Source organism: Neoarius graeffei, chromosome 7 (genome assembly GCF_027579695.1).
Source record: "Neoarius graeffei isolate fNeoGra1 chromosome 7, fNeoGra1.pri, whole genome shotgun sequence".
NCBI lineage: Eukaryota > Metazoa > Chordata > Actinopteri > Siluriformes > Ariidae > Neoarius > Neoarius graeffei.
Window position 1 is genome coordinate 92,094,404 of NC_083575.1, and position 17,202 is coordinate 92,111,605.

The 17,202-nt window shown below is 41.4% G+C and overlaps 1 protein-coding gene across 1 annotated transcript in view; it reads right to left on the reverse strand.

The window, feature by feature from the left end:
* gpm6ab (glycoprotein M6Ab) overlaps positions 1-17,202 on the reverse strand; it is a 195,619-nt gene that overhangs the window by 177,881 nt on the left and 536 nt on the right. The gene's annotated exons all lie outside the window — the stretch shown is intronic.

Here is a 17,202-nt window from a genome sequence, read left to right on the forward strand (position 1 = left end):
CAAAGAGCGAAACACGCAGCTGAGAGTCATATCACATGCAATCAAAAGCCACAGAGCGCTTCTGTGTTCTGCTCAAAGAGGAGCTGTCGGTCATTTCAGCACCCCGAACCCATCTCACATCACCACAACACACTGCGGCACACTGCAGATCCGCCGCTCTGGGGTTCTGTACAAGAACCTCTGCACTGACACGATACCAACTCGAGATGATGTGATAAAGACATTGTTGATTCATTTTCTAGAGCAGCAGCTCTGACAATAGTGCAGCTGTGAATCACAGGTTTATATTAATGCTCTCGTGCTTTCATTCTTGTTAATGTAGTATGTTATTGTTTCCATAGTAACGGCTCATTCACCGGGACTGGTACGATGTACGCAGGTTTCTCTAGCCGCTTTATCCTGTTCTACAGGGTCGCAGGCGAGCTGGAGCCTATCCCAGCTGACTACGGGCGAAAGGCAGGGTACACCCTGGACAAGTCGCCAGGTCATCACAGGGCTGACACATAGACACAGACAACCATTCACACTCACATTCACACCTACGCTCAATTTAGAGTCACCAGTTAACCTAACCTGCATGTCTTTGGACTGTGGGGGAAACCGGAGCACCCGGAGGAAACCCACGCGGACACGGGGAGAACATGCAAACTCCGCACAGAAAGGCCCTCGCCGGCCACGGGGCTCGAACCCGGACCTTCTTGCTGTGAGGCGACAGCGCTAACCACTACACCACCATGCCGCCCCTAGGATGTGTCATTCTTTCATGAATGAACGACTGTTAGCAGCAATAAATTGCTTTTGGTATATAAAAGGAATAAAACACTTCAGCATGTGCTGTGATCGGAAAATAATCACCTTTAGGGTGCTAGCAGTAACTCTGCTTTATTACACCACCTCGTCATTGATTATTTTCCTATTATAGCATGACACATAGTGATTTGTGTGTGTGTGTGGGGGGGGGGTTAGGGGGTTAGGACCAGTGGATTGTTGTAGTGCTGTGGCAGTGATACACAATGCTCTGACCAGACACACTGGGAGAGAGAGAGACAGAGAGAAGGAGGGAGAGAGAGCGTTAGACAAAGAGACACACAGAGAGAGAGAGGCAGCACAAGAGACAAAGAGAGAGACAGATGGACAGAGAGAAAGACAGACAGATTGGTGGGAGACAGACAGACAGACAAACAGACAGACAGAGGAAGGAAGGAGAGAGCAAAAGAGAGCAGGAGAGATAGATAGACAGAGAGAGAGGAAGGAAGGAGAGAGAGACAGAGACAAGGAGGGAGAGAGACAGATAGAGAGAGAGAGACATTGATGGGAAAGGCATAGAGATAAGGAGGGAGGGTGACAGAGAGAAAAGGAAGGAGAGACAGCAAGAGAGACAGAAGGAGGGTGAAAGACAGACAGAGAGAGAAAGAACGCGAGAGGCAAAGAGAGAGACAGATGGACAGAGAGAGAGAGAGACAGCATGAGAGACAAAGAGAGAGACAGATGGACAGAGAGAGACAGAAAGCAAGAGAGATATTTCTTCCTCACTATCAAGTATCTTGTGTATAAATCGATGTCAGTAAATCCACTGTGTTATAAATGAATTCCCGCAGAGAGTTGAAGTCCGTCTCCTCCCACACATCTGCAATCCAAAACTGTTCCTAAAGCACAGTTATGTAACATAAACCACCAAACAGGCTTCAGACTATAAAACCCCCTCACCACGAACCCTCACACCTTTTAACACCTTCAGGGGAAAAACAGGACGATCGTGAACATCGGTGTTAATAAACTCAACACCACTCTGAGGGGCGGCACGGTGGTGTAGTGGTTAGCGCTGTCGCCTCACAGCAAGAAGGTCCGGGTTCGAGCCCCGTGGCCGGCGAGGGCCTTTCTGTGCGGAGTTTGCATGTTCTCCCCGTGTCCGCGTGGGTTTCCTCCGGGTGCTCCGGTTTCCCCCACAGTCCAAAGACATGCAGGTTAGGTTAACTGGTGACTCTAAATTGAGCGTAGGTGTGAATGTGAGTGTGAATGGTTGTCTGTGTCTATGTGTCAGCCCTGTGATGACCTGGCGACTTGTCCAGGGTGTACCCCACCTCTCGCCCGTAGTCAGCTGGGATAGGCTCCAGCTTGCCTGCGACCCTGTAGAACAGGATAAAGCGGCTAGAGATAATGAGATGAGATGAGACCACTCTGACGGCTGAGCTTTGCTTAATAACCCTCACAATGACAGTTTCATGTTTTAGCCAGGCTTCCCTGTTCCAGTACGTTTTACTAAAGGGTTGTGGTCCATGAAGAAACACAAAAACAATATCAAACAGCAGGCAGGACATGCACACAGGGGGTTTAACCCTTGACCTTTACATCATTTATACTGGTTTTTTTTGTCTATGAAATATAGATTCCTGTAGAACACAGCATCAATTATAAACTATACAATTGTTTTTTTTTTTCTTCCAAAACGCTTCATGTTCCCTCATCCACACTGTTTATAAAGATTTGAAAACATTTAGCATGGATGGAAAGGAAAACTGTGCAAAAAAAAAAAATGGAACATCTGATATCATACACTATATACACTTTTCTGGCCATGAGCTTCAGGATCTCAAAAGCTGCAATCTGATTGGCTGTCAGCACTTGACCCAATAATCTTGTAGGAAAACACAGTGACTCAGTAACCTTTTTTCGGAGCAAGACACAGCCATGAAATTCTGTCTTATCAAGTTATCAAAGAGTTTTGTTCAAAGCTATAAACAAACACAAATACTGTAAACTCAGTTTACAGAGCGTAAAAGGTCTGTGGTTGGTCGTCTGCCCTGTCAGTCAAAAAAGGGAGGTTCTTAGCCACATTTATTGAAAAAAACATACCAGATTCTTGTGCAACTCAATACTTGTACTGTCGAATTAACACCTGCTGTGTTCATACAGGACGGAGTTATCTGGAGTGTTGAATGAACAACTAGAGAGCACTAACTTTAACAGTGTTGCATTAAAATGTACTGTATATTATCATTCAATACTCTTAAAGAAAAATCCCCAGTTCAGTGTCGAATAAACATCTACAGGCTTAATACTATAATGGTATTGACCCTAAGTGTTAAAGCGAGACCGCCTTTCAGATTTTTCAAGTGTAGGTCATAAAAAGAATTTCCCCTGACACTCAATTATTTTTGTTTAGTGACCAAAAGCTACTGAATTCGAATCACAGACTTCCAATTTTATTAGTTTTTTTAACAGAACAATTACTGAATTTATTTCCACGTGGCCCTAAATTCTCGGCTATTTTTTCCTGCTTCACCATGACCCAATACAAGATACTACATCATGCATCATGTGGTGGGCTTTCCCTGTTCACACAAGGCATTGTGGGATACAAATTTGAAACAGGAGAGAAAAATGGAGGATGTGAGTGTGCGAATGAAATGTTAAAGACCGACTACAGTAACGGAAAGAAAGCAAGAAGAAAAGATGTTATGTTATATACGAAGGAAAGGAAACGCAGGACCAAACTAATAAATATCGGCGCTCAGCGAGCACCTCGGTGTGATCAGCTGTTTGTTTAGCGACAGAATGATGGAACTGTCAGTGCACGCTCAAATGTAAACCTGCGCATGCGCACACGGACTTCCTCTGTCTGCTTGACTGCGCAAAGTGAGCGATTTCATGCACATTATTTGCTTTAATCCCCTCAAATTAAATAACTTCCCAGCCACAGAATGGCCTGATATTTTGTGAGATATTACAGAAATAAACATATATTACAATGACCACATTTCAGACAGAACTAAATTTCACCGATTTTATGAAATCGAAAGGCCGTCTAGCTTTAATACTATTAATCCTAATAATGTTGACCTTAAAGGGCATATTCTGGACCAATTTAGTGTTTTTTTTTATATGAAAGTATGTCCCTTTACACACTCATCCAGAAGGGTAATTTTGCACAAGGCCATCTGTCTACAGCAGAAAAAAAATAAAATAACAAAACGCGTCTGGAAAAATCCCAAGGGAGTCTGGAGCCAGATTCGTGACGTCACCTGCAGAAGCGCCAGCAGGCTGCGCGAGCTTTGCACGGTTTCAGTGCACAGCCTGTGTAGACCAAGTGCTCCCATTTCTCTCTCATTGTCCGGTCTTTTGGGAAACGATGAGTACTAATCCCATCAAGATTGGTGTTGCTACTCCCTCCTATGATACATCTGTTAACCATTTTAATAATTACGTGATAACGTTGAAGAAATTTGCAGAAAACCACCAAGTCGTTTTCTCATAAACAAACCAGCGCTGACGTAGGATTCAGAGGGAGGCGTCCCGCACGCGACGTCACGAAAATCAGTGTTTGCCGGGAAATCCAAATGCCAAGTTTTTTTCAGAGGCGGACCAATTCGCCTCAAATGGCTTGATTTCAACTGAATTTTTCTGGTATTGCGCAAGGTAAAAAAAATTGCGGAGAATGCAGAATGTTACAGATATTTGACCAAAGTTTAATATAAAATAGGAGAATTACATTGATCTTGCTCCTGAATTTACCCGTGATATGCACTTTAAGTGTTAAATGAACACCTTACCTGATATTAACTTGAACAATGTTGAATTAGTGCTGACGAACAAATTTTAACAAATTTAACATGCGGAGTGCAAAAATTATTGCTACAGCACTAAAGTTAACAAACGATAACATTTCAAGTCTTGGTTTAACACACACACACAGTCTTGATTTAACTTAATTCAAGGTACCTTCACAGTGTTGAGGTGCTAAAGCCAGCACATAGTAAAAACCCAATCCACAAACTCAACTTTACACTGAAAATGATGTTGAACAACACCTTCAGTGCAGATGTAACACCTCTGCAGGGTGCAACCAAGTCCAATGGTGTTGAATTTACACACATTGTTACTGTATTTACAGTGTACAATTAATGCTTACAGCGTTTTACAGCTACTATGTTGAATTAATAGTGTTACAGATAATACTGAATTAACTGTTACACATTACATGGAGGGGCGGCACGGTGGTGTAGTGGTTAGCGCTGTCGCCTCACAGCAAGAAGGTCCTGGGTTCGAGTCCCGGGGCTGGCGAGGGCCTTTCTGTGTGGAGTTTGCATGTTCTCCCCGTGTCCGCGTGGGTTTCCTCCGGGTGCTCCGGTTTCCCCCACAGTCCAAAGACATGCAGGTTAGGTTAACTGGTGACTCTAAATTGAGCGTAGGTGTGAATGTGAGTGTGAATGGTTGTCTGTGTCTATGTGTCAGCCCTGTGATGACCTGGCGACTTGTCCAGGGTGTACCCCGCCTTTCGCCCGTAGTCAGCTGGGATAGGCTCCAGCTTGCCTGCGACCCTGTAGAACAGGATAAAGCGGCTAGAGATAATGAGATGAGACGAGACATTACATGGAGGGCGGCACGGTGGTGTAGTGGTTAGCGCTGTCGCCTCACAGCAAGAAGGTCCGGGTTTGAGCCCCGTGGCCGGCGAGGGCCTTTCTGTGTGGAGTTTGCATGTTCTCCCCGTGTCCGCGTGGGTTTCCTCCGGGTGCTCCGGTTTCCCCCACAGTCCAAAGACATGCAGGTTAGGTTAACTGGTGATTCTAAATTGACCGTAGGTGTGAATGTGAGTGTGAATGGTTGTCTGTGTCTATGTGTCAACCCTGTGATGACCTGGCGACTTGTCCAGGGTGTACCCCGCCTTTTGCCCGTAGTCAGCTGGGATAGGCTCCAGCTTGCCTGCGACCCTGTAGAACAGGATAAAGCGGCTAGAGATAATGAGATGAGACGTTACATGGAGTCATGTTACTTACACATGCAGTCCTGACTTAAAGCTAGGGTATGTCATTTTGAAGATACCAGCCTGAATCACAGTCGCTACATGCCCCAATTGCTGGGTTTCAGTCACGTGACTTTTCTTAGCGGTTTTACCAGAAGTGAAATAGCTGGCGGTCTAAACGGCTGCTGTAGTGCGAACAACTAGCGATAACTTATCAGAGTACGCTCGTAATCTAGAAGCCACTGCTGGCTTTAGATATATTCAGAAGATTGCTATGTGTAATGGAATCGACCCCTACAGTCTGGGAAAGAAGGATTTGTCATACGATCTGGAAAACTACCCTTCAGTCGAGTTCCCCGACATCTCGAACTATCTGGTGTTGCAGACGTCCTTCTACACCGCAAAACAGATGAAAGTGTGGAAGAGTATGGAGGCTTACGACTTTTTTGTACGTGGCTGAGTAAAGGACCTCGGGATCAAGTCGCTGCCCAATGAATCCTGGATTGTTTTTGCCCATGTAAGTATTTTTTTAAGCTTTTCGTTTGCGTCTTTACAATGAAGTGCTGCAAGTTTCAGTGTAAACAAACAACAGTTGGCTTGATTCTCACTTGTGTTGGTTCTTATCTCTCAAGTAAATCATTCACAAAGATCATCAGAAACCCCTTTAAAGACCTGGATCTTAGTTAAACAAGACGGAGAAGTGATCACGGCGCATGGTAACTGTATGGCTGGGGAAGAATTTTGTTGCGACCTTCATGCATATGGACTTTGTGAGGAGGAAACAAAGAAACAGCTGGGGACTTTGGCGCTTCGTGACTAAAAAAAAGTACTGTAAAATAGCAACACATAGCACGAAAAGTACTTGGAAAACACTAAGGCCAGAGCTGAGAGGGAAATACAAACCTTTCACCAAGTGATCACTGCAAACTCGGGCACGCTTCGACTCGGCTCCCTGCGATTTCAGTGAGAGGTTCATTGAAAAGCCACCTTTCTCGACGTCTTTTTGTGAAATCCTGTGTTCGTTCACCCTTTTTTATGAGTTCACGGGGAACCCTGAAGAAACTTTTATCAGTTTCACGGTTTGATCAATTCGAACAACCTAAAACAACGCAAGCGTAAGGCATTTTTTATGCGAGCAATGCACCTTCTCCGTACAAACGCTTTGTCAACTGAGCTTTGGTAGACCACCAGCTAACGTTTTGAATAACTAATGAGGCGGCTGTGACGTCACGTGAAACCCAGCAATACACAATCCTCCTCGGTCTTCTTTTCCTACAAATCCCAAAGCTGGGAGTTCCTGTGTCATGTATTTTGTAAACTGCTCGCTCCACGGCCAGTCTACCAACCTTATTTTGATCATGAATCAATAAAGATTACTTGGCCCAACATGTTATTCAATTCAAGTTGATAATATTGATCCAAATGGTTGATTATTTTTCAACTAAGAAGAAAACTTCCAGTCTGGTCCACCGGTGCTGCCATTTTGGAAATCACATGATGCATTGCTGAGCGCTGATTGGTTGAAAGGTGAGTGACATTGAATTCGTCTGCAAGAAACCACACGCCAGTGTTTTAAATGTGAACTGTCAAAATGAGTAATGAAAATGGGAATAAAGGCTCACAACAACACACCACCATGTCATAGTATAGAAGGGTTGGAAATTAAACAAGTAGTACACAAAGTTGAAATTTATGATGCACTATGTAGCTTCAAATCATTATTCTGAAGTTTATTTGGGCACTGATTGGGGGATACGGATAGGTAAAACAGCATGGCGTGTAAGGTTCACGAACACCATTCGAGCTTTGGCCAATCAGTGCGCAAGAATGCAGTCACGTGATTTTCAATCATGGCAGCGCTGATGGAGTAGACGAACATTTTGTCTACTTGATTCAGAAAATCGGCAGCAGGGGACACTAATATTTATGTGAAGTTGCTGAAATCTTGATTCGGGGAACTTGTGATCAGATGGAGACTGACAGATTGTACGTGGAGTGGACTGTTCATGAGTTACAGCTTTGGGGATTTTTCCGTGTCATAACTCGGGGAAAAGAAGACCGAGGAGGATTGTGTGAGATGCTGGCCTCTTCTGCCCCTCGGACCTGCTTGATCCATCCTGGTGCCCTGTGTCTGGTCGGAGTTTTATCGCACCGCTCCTGTGAAGGACGGCCCCATGAGGACAGTTGAGGGTTATACCTGTTAAAACTGTTAATATTATAGTCAGGCTGTCTGTTGTTGCCCAAATGAGGATGGGTTCCCTTTTGAGTCTGGTTCCTCTCGAGGTTTCTTCCTCATGTCGTCTGAGGGAGTTTTTCCTTGCCACCGTCGCCACAGGCTTGCTCATTGGGGATAGATTAGGGATAAAATTATCTCATGTTTTAAGTCGTTCAAATTCTGTAAAGCTGCTTTGCGACAATGTTTATTGTTAAAAGCGCTATACAAATAAACTTGATTTGATTTGATTTGATTGTGTATTGGGGCATGTAGCAACTGTGGCATGAATAGGCTAGATTTTAAAAGTATCTAAATGAAAAATCCCACCCCCTCCATCCAAAGCCACACCTCCAAAACATATGAACGCACACTGCCTGATTACTGCTGGAGGATGAGTCCATGAGAGAGAGAGAGAGAGAGAGAGAGAGAGAGAGAGAGAGAGAGCAGGAGCATAGCACGTCATTACATACATACATACACTATTTAAAACACCGTAAAATCAGTGGTACATACAAACAAAAACAAAAGTTTACATGACACTGGTTTCCATGATTGCCGTGTGTGAGCCCGTTGTCGGGAAATATTTATCAAGACTTTGCTTAAAAATAGAAAGCGAGTTAGCACTTCGCATTTTGCTAGGCAAATTATTCCATATTTTTGCTCCATAATAACTAAAACTATGTTTCCCATAGTTTGTTTTTGGAAGTGGAAGTGTTAACTTATTTTCATTATTTCTAAAATTATATTTTGAGTCACAGGTATGAAACATATCTCTTAGGTACGTGGGAAAGAGACCTGCAGCGTTTTAAACAAACATCGCCACCCCTAGATGCTTTTCTCTTCTAGTGAAGATATCATCCCACTGCAAGAGGTGTCTAAGGGTAGCTGACCTAATGTCATAATCTGACTTTGTTATAACTCTGGCTGCTCGATTTTGCAATTTCTGTAATTTTTCATTTAGCTTGTTACTAATATTATGCCAAACTGGACTGCAGTAATCAAAATGTGGCTCGATTAATGCCTTGTAGATACCTACTGCAGTGCTAAGTGAGATATATAGTCTCGCACGTTTAAGTGCGCCAATGCCTGAGGAAATTTTTTTTTCATAACTCTGTGATATTTTTATCCCAATTTAAATTTTTATCTATATAAACACCTAATGATTTTGTATAATCTACGCGCGAGATCCCTTTCCCTTCAATATTCACATTTATTATATGACCATTAGTTCTCGCTTTTAACCATTGCCTTGAGCCCATTATCATAAATTCTGTTTTTGTGACATTCAAACTCAATTTATTTGCCTTGAGCCATTGATTCAAACTGGTCAGTTCGACGTTAATTTGTTTTTCAAGGTCATCAAGGTTTGGGGCCGAAAAACTAATGGTCGTATCATCGGCATACATCCTGGGGGTAGAATTTTCTAAGCAGTGTGGGAGATCATTAATATACAAAAGGAACAAGAGAGGGCCGATTATTGACCCCTGTGGTACACCACATGTCAATGTACAGTTGTCAGACATGTGTCCATTGACAAAACATCTCTGTTTCCTTTCACTTAGGTATGACCTGAACCAATTTAAGCTATCATTATTCACCCCATAGTACCTTAGTTTTGTGATGATAATTTCGTGGTCTATAGTGTCAAAGGCCTTCTTAAAGGGGAACAGAGGGCAATATATAGAGTAAATATAACAATAAAACACACATTAACGAACCTTATTCAAGACTTACAAAAGTTTTTTGTTCTAAGGTTGGAAAGTTATAGTGTTTTGAAAGTAGCTCGAGCAAACTATTTCCGCAGTTTGAAAAGCCCGCCATGATATTAATTTTATCCAATCAGAATGCACGTTCATTTTCTCTGCGTAACACTCATGACGTATGTATGTGCCCAGTTGTGTTGGCTCATTGAGGTTGAGAATAGCACGTGTGAAATACCTGTTTCTGCCTCTTGCGACGATTTCGCAAGTCCACGGGTGGCGCCTATCTCATTGCAGCAAATAAATTCTGCTGGACTCGTGAGCAACTCCACGTTACATTTTCCGCACGAGCACCACGCCGTGTCACCTGCACGCAGACGCTCTGCCCCACGCTCGCCATGCCCATGGTCAGCATCAGTCTCATCCTCGCCGTCATCCGAGCTTTCTTCTCTTATTTCATCACCGGAGTCGAGAGTACCTCTCCTAGCTATTTTAAGTTCGTTTCTTAAGACAAGGATTTTTTAAGATGTTACCTTGTTGACAGTTTCGGCGAGAATCTTCCGCCTTCTTCAAAACAGTCACCAGATGTGTCCTGGAGGAGCGACCTGACAGCAGGAGGCGTGAACTACCTGTCAAATTGGGCGGGACGTTCACGCCTCCGTAGCGTAACATGAGCTGATAAGGCACGTCACCACTCGACATCTGGTGACTGTTTTGAAGAAGGCGGAAGATTCTCGCCGAAACTGTCAACAAGGTAACATCTTAAAAAATCCTTGTCTTAAGAAACGAACTTAAAATAGCTTTAATAGTTAGACATAATGAACTTCCACTACATAGTACCTCTCCTAGGTTCAAACTGGTACCCTTCTAAGCCATAGCCTGCTTGCAGTGTGTCTTGCGGGATCTCTTCGTATTCGACAGAGCTGTCGCTTTCACTTGATGCACCCGACGCCATGATTACACGCTTCTCTCCTCTATTTCGGAGAGTTCCGCTAGTGCAGTGGGTAGCGCTGACGTCACGGTCTTTTAAAAATGGCGACTCTTGTGCGGTTTAGCGTATAAAGTATTATATTTACAATTACCAAGATATTTCGTTGTTTTCTAGTATATAAATTTGATAGAATACTTAAGAATACGTTACTTTGTCACATCAGCAACTGTATATATTATATTTGGTACCCCTTTAAGGTCGATAAAAATCACACCATTAAGAAGGCCTTTGTCAATATTGACTGACCAACTATTAGTTGCTTCAAGAAGAGCTGTTAAGGTACTATGGAGTGATCAAAACCCCGACTGACAATTTTTCAATAAATGATTGTTGTTAAGATATTCATATAATTGATTATAAATGACTTTTTCGAATATTTTGGTAACTACTGGTAAAACAGAAATAGGTCTATAATTACTAGGATCAGTTTTGGCACCTTTTTTAAAAATAGGAGACACCCTTGCGTATTTCCATTCAGCTGGGAAAATGGCGCTATCAATAGAGCGATTAAAGATAACAGTTAATGAGGGCGATACAATTTCCACTGCCAATTTTAAAAGTTTGCAGGGGATCTTGTCAAGTCCAGTCGCCTTATTTTTCTCAAGTTTCATGATAAGTTTGCGAACTTCTGTTTCACTAATTCTTTTGTCATATCCAACCACCTCAGGTCTCATTCACATGTAAGAAAACACCTTACCGTACATTATCATAATGAATGTAAACAATGAACATAGCTATTGTTAGCATTCACAGTTGTTGACTAGCTTGCTAGCTTTAGCAATATGTCTACAATAATTATGTCTGACTAGCCTTGTAGAGACTCGTGCAATGAGTGCAGGAACAGAGTGAGCGCAGTTAGACAGGTAAACAGGCAAGTAGGCCAGCCAATCACATCATTCAGACCAAATGAAATGATTGGACGGGCTTTTTATAGCCCTGGGACTGCCACAGATGATGACAGATAATGGATTTTTTTCTTCTTTTTTATTGTCAGAGTATTTGATTTATTCAGTGCTGTTAGGATGTAAAGAGAATTTCAAAAAATATAACAAAAAAATGCTTCTCAAAAATTTACATATCCTACCTTTAATATATATAGCCTTATTACTGTCATACTAATAATACATAATGCTCAACTGTCTCTGAAAACACCTCCGGTTGCTGATATTGATCAATCACCAACTACAACCCCAATTCCAAAAAAGTTGGGACAAAGTACAAATTGTAAATAAAAACGGAATGCAATAATTTACAACTCTCAAAAACTGATATTGTATTCACAATAGAACATAGACAACATATCAAATGTCGAAAGTGAGACATTTTGAAATTTCATGCCAAATATTGGCTCATTTGAAATTTCATGACAGCAACACATCTCAAAAAAGTTGGGACAGGGGCAATAAGAGGCTGGAAAAGTTAAAGGTACAAAAAAGGAACAGCTGGAGGACCAAACTGCAACTCATTAGGTCAATTGGTAATAGGTCATTAACATGACTGGGTATAAAAAGAGCATCTTGGAGTGGCAGCGGCTCTCAGAAGTAAAGATGAGAAGAGGATCACCAACCCCCCTAATTCTGCACCGACAAATAGTGGAGCAATATCAGAAAGGAGTTCGACAGTGTAAAATTGCAAAGAGTTTGAACATATCATCATCTACAGTGCATAATATCATCAAAAGATTCAGAGAATCTGGAAGAATCTCTGTGCGTAAGGGTCAAGGCCGGAAAACCATACTGGGTGCCCGTGATCTTCAGGCCCTTAGACGGCACTGCATCACATACAGGCATGCTTCTGTATTGGAAATCTCAAAATGGGCTCAGGAATATTTCCAGAGAACATTATCTGTGAACACAATTCACCGTGCCATCCGCCGTTGCCAGCTAAAACTCTATAGTTCAAAGAAGAAGCCGTATCTAAACATGATCCAGAAGTGCAGACGTCTTCTCTGGGCCAAGGCTCATTTAAAATGGACTGTGGCAAAGTGGAAAACTGTTCTGTGGTCAGACGAATCAAAATTTGAAGTTCTTTATGGAAATCAGGGACGCCGTGTCATTCGGACTAAAGAGGAGAAGGACGACCCAAGTTATCAGCGCTCAGTTCAGAAGCCTGCATCTCTGATGGTATGGGGTTGCATTAGTGCATGTGGCATGGGCAGCTTACACATCCAGAAAGACACCATCAATGCTGAAAGGTATATCCAGGTTCTAGAGCAACATGTGCTCCCATCCAGACGACATCTCTTTCAGGGAAGACCTTGCATTTTCCAACATGACAATGCCAAACCACATACTGCATCAATTACAGCATCATGGCTGCGTAGAAGAAGGGTCCGGGTACTGAACTGGCCAGCCTGCAGTCCAGATCTTTCACCCATAGAAAACATTTGGCACATCATAAAACGGAAGATACAACAAAAAAAGACCTAAGACAGTTGAGCAACTAGAATCCTGCATAAGACAAGAATGGGTTAACATTCCTATCCCTAAACTTGAGCAACTTGTCTCCTCAGTCCCCAGACGTTTACAGACTGTTGTAAAGAGAAAAGGGGATGTCTCACAGTGGTAAACATGGCCTTGTCCCAACTTTTTTGAGATGTGTTGTTGTCATGAAATTTAAAATCACCTAATTTTTCTCTTTAAATGATACATTTTGTCAGTTTAAACATTTGATATGTCATCTATGTTCTAGTCTGAATAAAATATGGAATTTTGAAACTTCCACATCATTGCATTCCGTTTTTATTTACAATTTGTACTTTGTCCCAACTTTTTTGGAATCAGGGTTGTACAACCCTGTTACTAACTCTTCCAATGTTGAGTTAGCGTGTTGACTAAACAGCTACAGTTATTACTAACACTTACATCGTTCACTACTACAATGTAAAGCCAGTATCTCACCGGGCTGCGACAGCTTGCGACAAATTGTGACCGTCATTTGCGAGAGAATTTCAAAAGTGTCTTGAAACATTCGCGGGGCTTCTCAATTTCCTCGCATGAGTCACAAAGTGTCGCTCCTTCATCACTGAAATTTTGAACATGTTCAAAAAATGTGTGCAACAAAATTTCTCTCAAAATAGCCGCAAATGCGTCGTTGGTGTTGCAAAGCCGTCACGAACCCTTCTCAAGTCAGTTTCCATGAGACAGGAAGTGCGAGTGTATCTCACTGGGCTGCAACAGCCTGCAACTAGTTGGAGACACAACAATTGCGATAAAATATGTGAATATCAATTCAGTTTGATTCCAAGTGAAAATTGTTGCTAATTCGCATATTTTATCGCAATTGTTGAGTCTCCAACTAGTCGCAGGCTGTCGCAGCCCAGTGAGATACTACCCTTAAGGAGCGAGACAGCACACAGAACAATCTCAAATCCCAGGTTAATCAGAACGTTCAGTATTGCGTTCATGTAAAATATTGACTTCACACCTTCAGTGTTGAATTCACTCATGAATTATTGATTTAATATTTTCAGTCGTACCATTAACACCTCCAACTCATACGGTGAGTAATCAGGCACCGCCTCCATCCAGTCGCTGTACTCCCGCCTACAGTGTTGAATTAACATGTTGAATCAACACCTACAACCATCATAAACACTTGCAAAGTCGAACTTTTAAAATATAGCATTCGCTCCTGCAAGTATTTTATCAACAAATATTGGTTAAACACTTTCACCAAACACATACAGTGTTGAATCAACTCCCTACAGCGATCCTAAACACTTACAAAGTCAAACTACAACCTTCACTTCTATGCTGTTAAGGAGATAAATATAGCACACTCAAATTTGGCATTAAAATGGTGACTGGTTAAAGACCTTCACTGAACATAGGCAGTGTTTTGTTTTCATGTTAAATCAAACACCTACAGCTTACAAGTTACAACATGGAACAAAAGTACAACAACCACTGCTACAGTGTTGAGGTGCTGAAGAAAACAGCAGAACCTCAAGTGTTTAATCAATAATTGTTGGTTCAACACCTTCACTAAACAAATACCATTGAATTAACACACTGAATCAACACCTAAATCTGTTATAAACACTTAGAACACCAAACAAAAGTACAGTACAACAACCACTGTACTGTACCAGCACTGAGGTGCTGAAAGAAACAGCATATTTTGAGTCAACGAATGCTGGTTAAACACCTTCACTAAACAAATACCACTGAATTAACATGTTGAATCACCGCCTACAGCTGTTATAAACACTTGCAACATCGAGCAAAAGTACAGTACAACAACCACTGTACTGTAGCAGCATTGCGGTGCTGAAGGAAACAGAACTTGTTGAGTCAACAAAGGTTTGTTAAACACCTTCATTAAACAAATACCATTGAATCAACATGCTGAATCAACACTTACAGCTGTTATGAACACAGACAAAGTGGAACATTCAAAATGCAACCTTGACTTCTACACTGTTAAGGAGATAAATACAGCACACTCAAATTTGGCATTAGAATGATGAATGGCTAAAGACTTTCACTGAACATAATACAGTGTTTAGTTTTCATGTTAAATCAACACCTACACCTGTTATAAACACTTACAACATTGAAAAAAAAAAGTACAGTACAAAAACCGCTGTACTGTACCAGCACTGAGGTGCTGAAGGGAATAGCACATATTGAATCGAAAAAGGTTGGTTAAACACCTTCACTAAACAAATATAGTTGAATTAACATGCTGAATCAACACCTATGGTTCTTATAAACACTTACAAAGTGGAACATATTCAAAAAACAACCTTTACTCCTAGAGTGGTAAAGAGATAAATACAGCACACTCAAAGTTGGCATTAAAATGGTGAACGGTTAAAGACCTTCACTGAACATATACAGTGTTTAATTTACATCCAACACCTACATCTGTTATAAACACATACAAAGTAGACCATTTAAAGTACAACCTTCACTCCTACAGTGTAAAGGAGATAAATACAGCACACTCATATTTGGCATTGAAATGGTGAATGGTTAAAGACCTTCACTGGACATAAACAGTGTTTAGTTTGCATGTTAAATCAACACCTACACCTATTATAAACACAACATTGAACAAAAGTACAGTACAACAACCTCTGTACTTTACCGGTATTGAGGCGCTGAAGGAAGCAGCACATGTTGAATCAACAAATGTTGGTTAAACACCTTCACTAAACAAATACTTCACTAAAAACACCTTCACTAAAAAAACCACTGAATTAACATCGTTGAATCAACACCTACAGCTGTTCTAAAACACTGACAAAGTCAAACATTTCAATCACAATCTTCACTTCTACAGTGTTGAAGACATTCATTGAAGACCTTTCACTGAAGACATTAAAGACCTTCAAGTTTGCATGTTAAATCAACACCTACACCTGTTATAAACACAACATCGGACAAAAGTACAGTACAACAACCAATCTACTGTATCAGTGCTGAGGTGCTGAAGGAAACGGCCCGTGTTGAGTCAACAAAGGTTGGTTAAACACATTCACAAAACAAATACCACTGAATTAACATGTTGAATCAACACCTACAGCTGTTATAAACACTTACAAAGTGGAACATTTAAAGTCCAATCTTCACTCCTACGGTGTTAAGGAGATAAATACAGCACACTCAAATTTGCCATTAAAATGCTAAATGTTTAAAGACCTTTACTGAACATAGACAGTGTTTAGATTTCATGTTAAATCAACACCTACACCTGTTATAAACACTTACAACATTGAGCAAAAGTACAGTATGTGAGCCATTGTTCTGTACCAGTGTTGAGGTGCTGAAGGAAACAGCACATGTTGAGTCAACAAAGGCTGGTTCAACACCTTCACTAAACAAATACCACTGAACTAACATGCTGAATCAACACCTACAGCCGTTATAAACACTGACAAAGTGGAACATTCAAAATATAACCTTCACTTCTACACTGTTAAGGAGATAAAGCACACTCAAATTTGGCATTATGATGATGACTCGTTAAATACTTTCACTGAATATATACAGTGTTTAGTTTTCATGTTAAATCAACACCAACACCTGTTATGAACACAACATCAAACAAAAGTACAGTACAGTAAACGCTGTACTGTATCAGCGCTGAGGTGCTGAAGGAAACAGCACATATTGAGTCAAAAAAGGTTGGTTAAACACCTTCACTAAACAAATACCATTGAATTAACATGCTGAGTCAACACCTACAGCTGATATAAACACAAACATTTCAATCACACTTCACTTCTACAGTGTTGAAGACATTCACTGAAGACCTTTCACTGAAGACATTAAAGACATGCTGATTCAACACCTACAGCTGTTATAAACACTTACAAAGCGGAACATTTAAAGTCCAACCTTCACTCCTTCAGTGTTAAGGAGATAAATGCAGCACACTCAAATTTGGCATTAAAATGCTAAATGGTTAAAGACCTTCACTGAACATAGACAGTGTTTAGTTTTCATGTTAAATCAACACCTACACCTGTTATAAACACTTACAACATTGAGCAAAAGTACAGTATGTGAGCCACTGGATTGTACCAGTGTTGAGGTGCTGAAGGAAA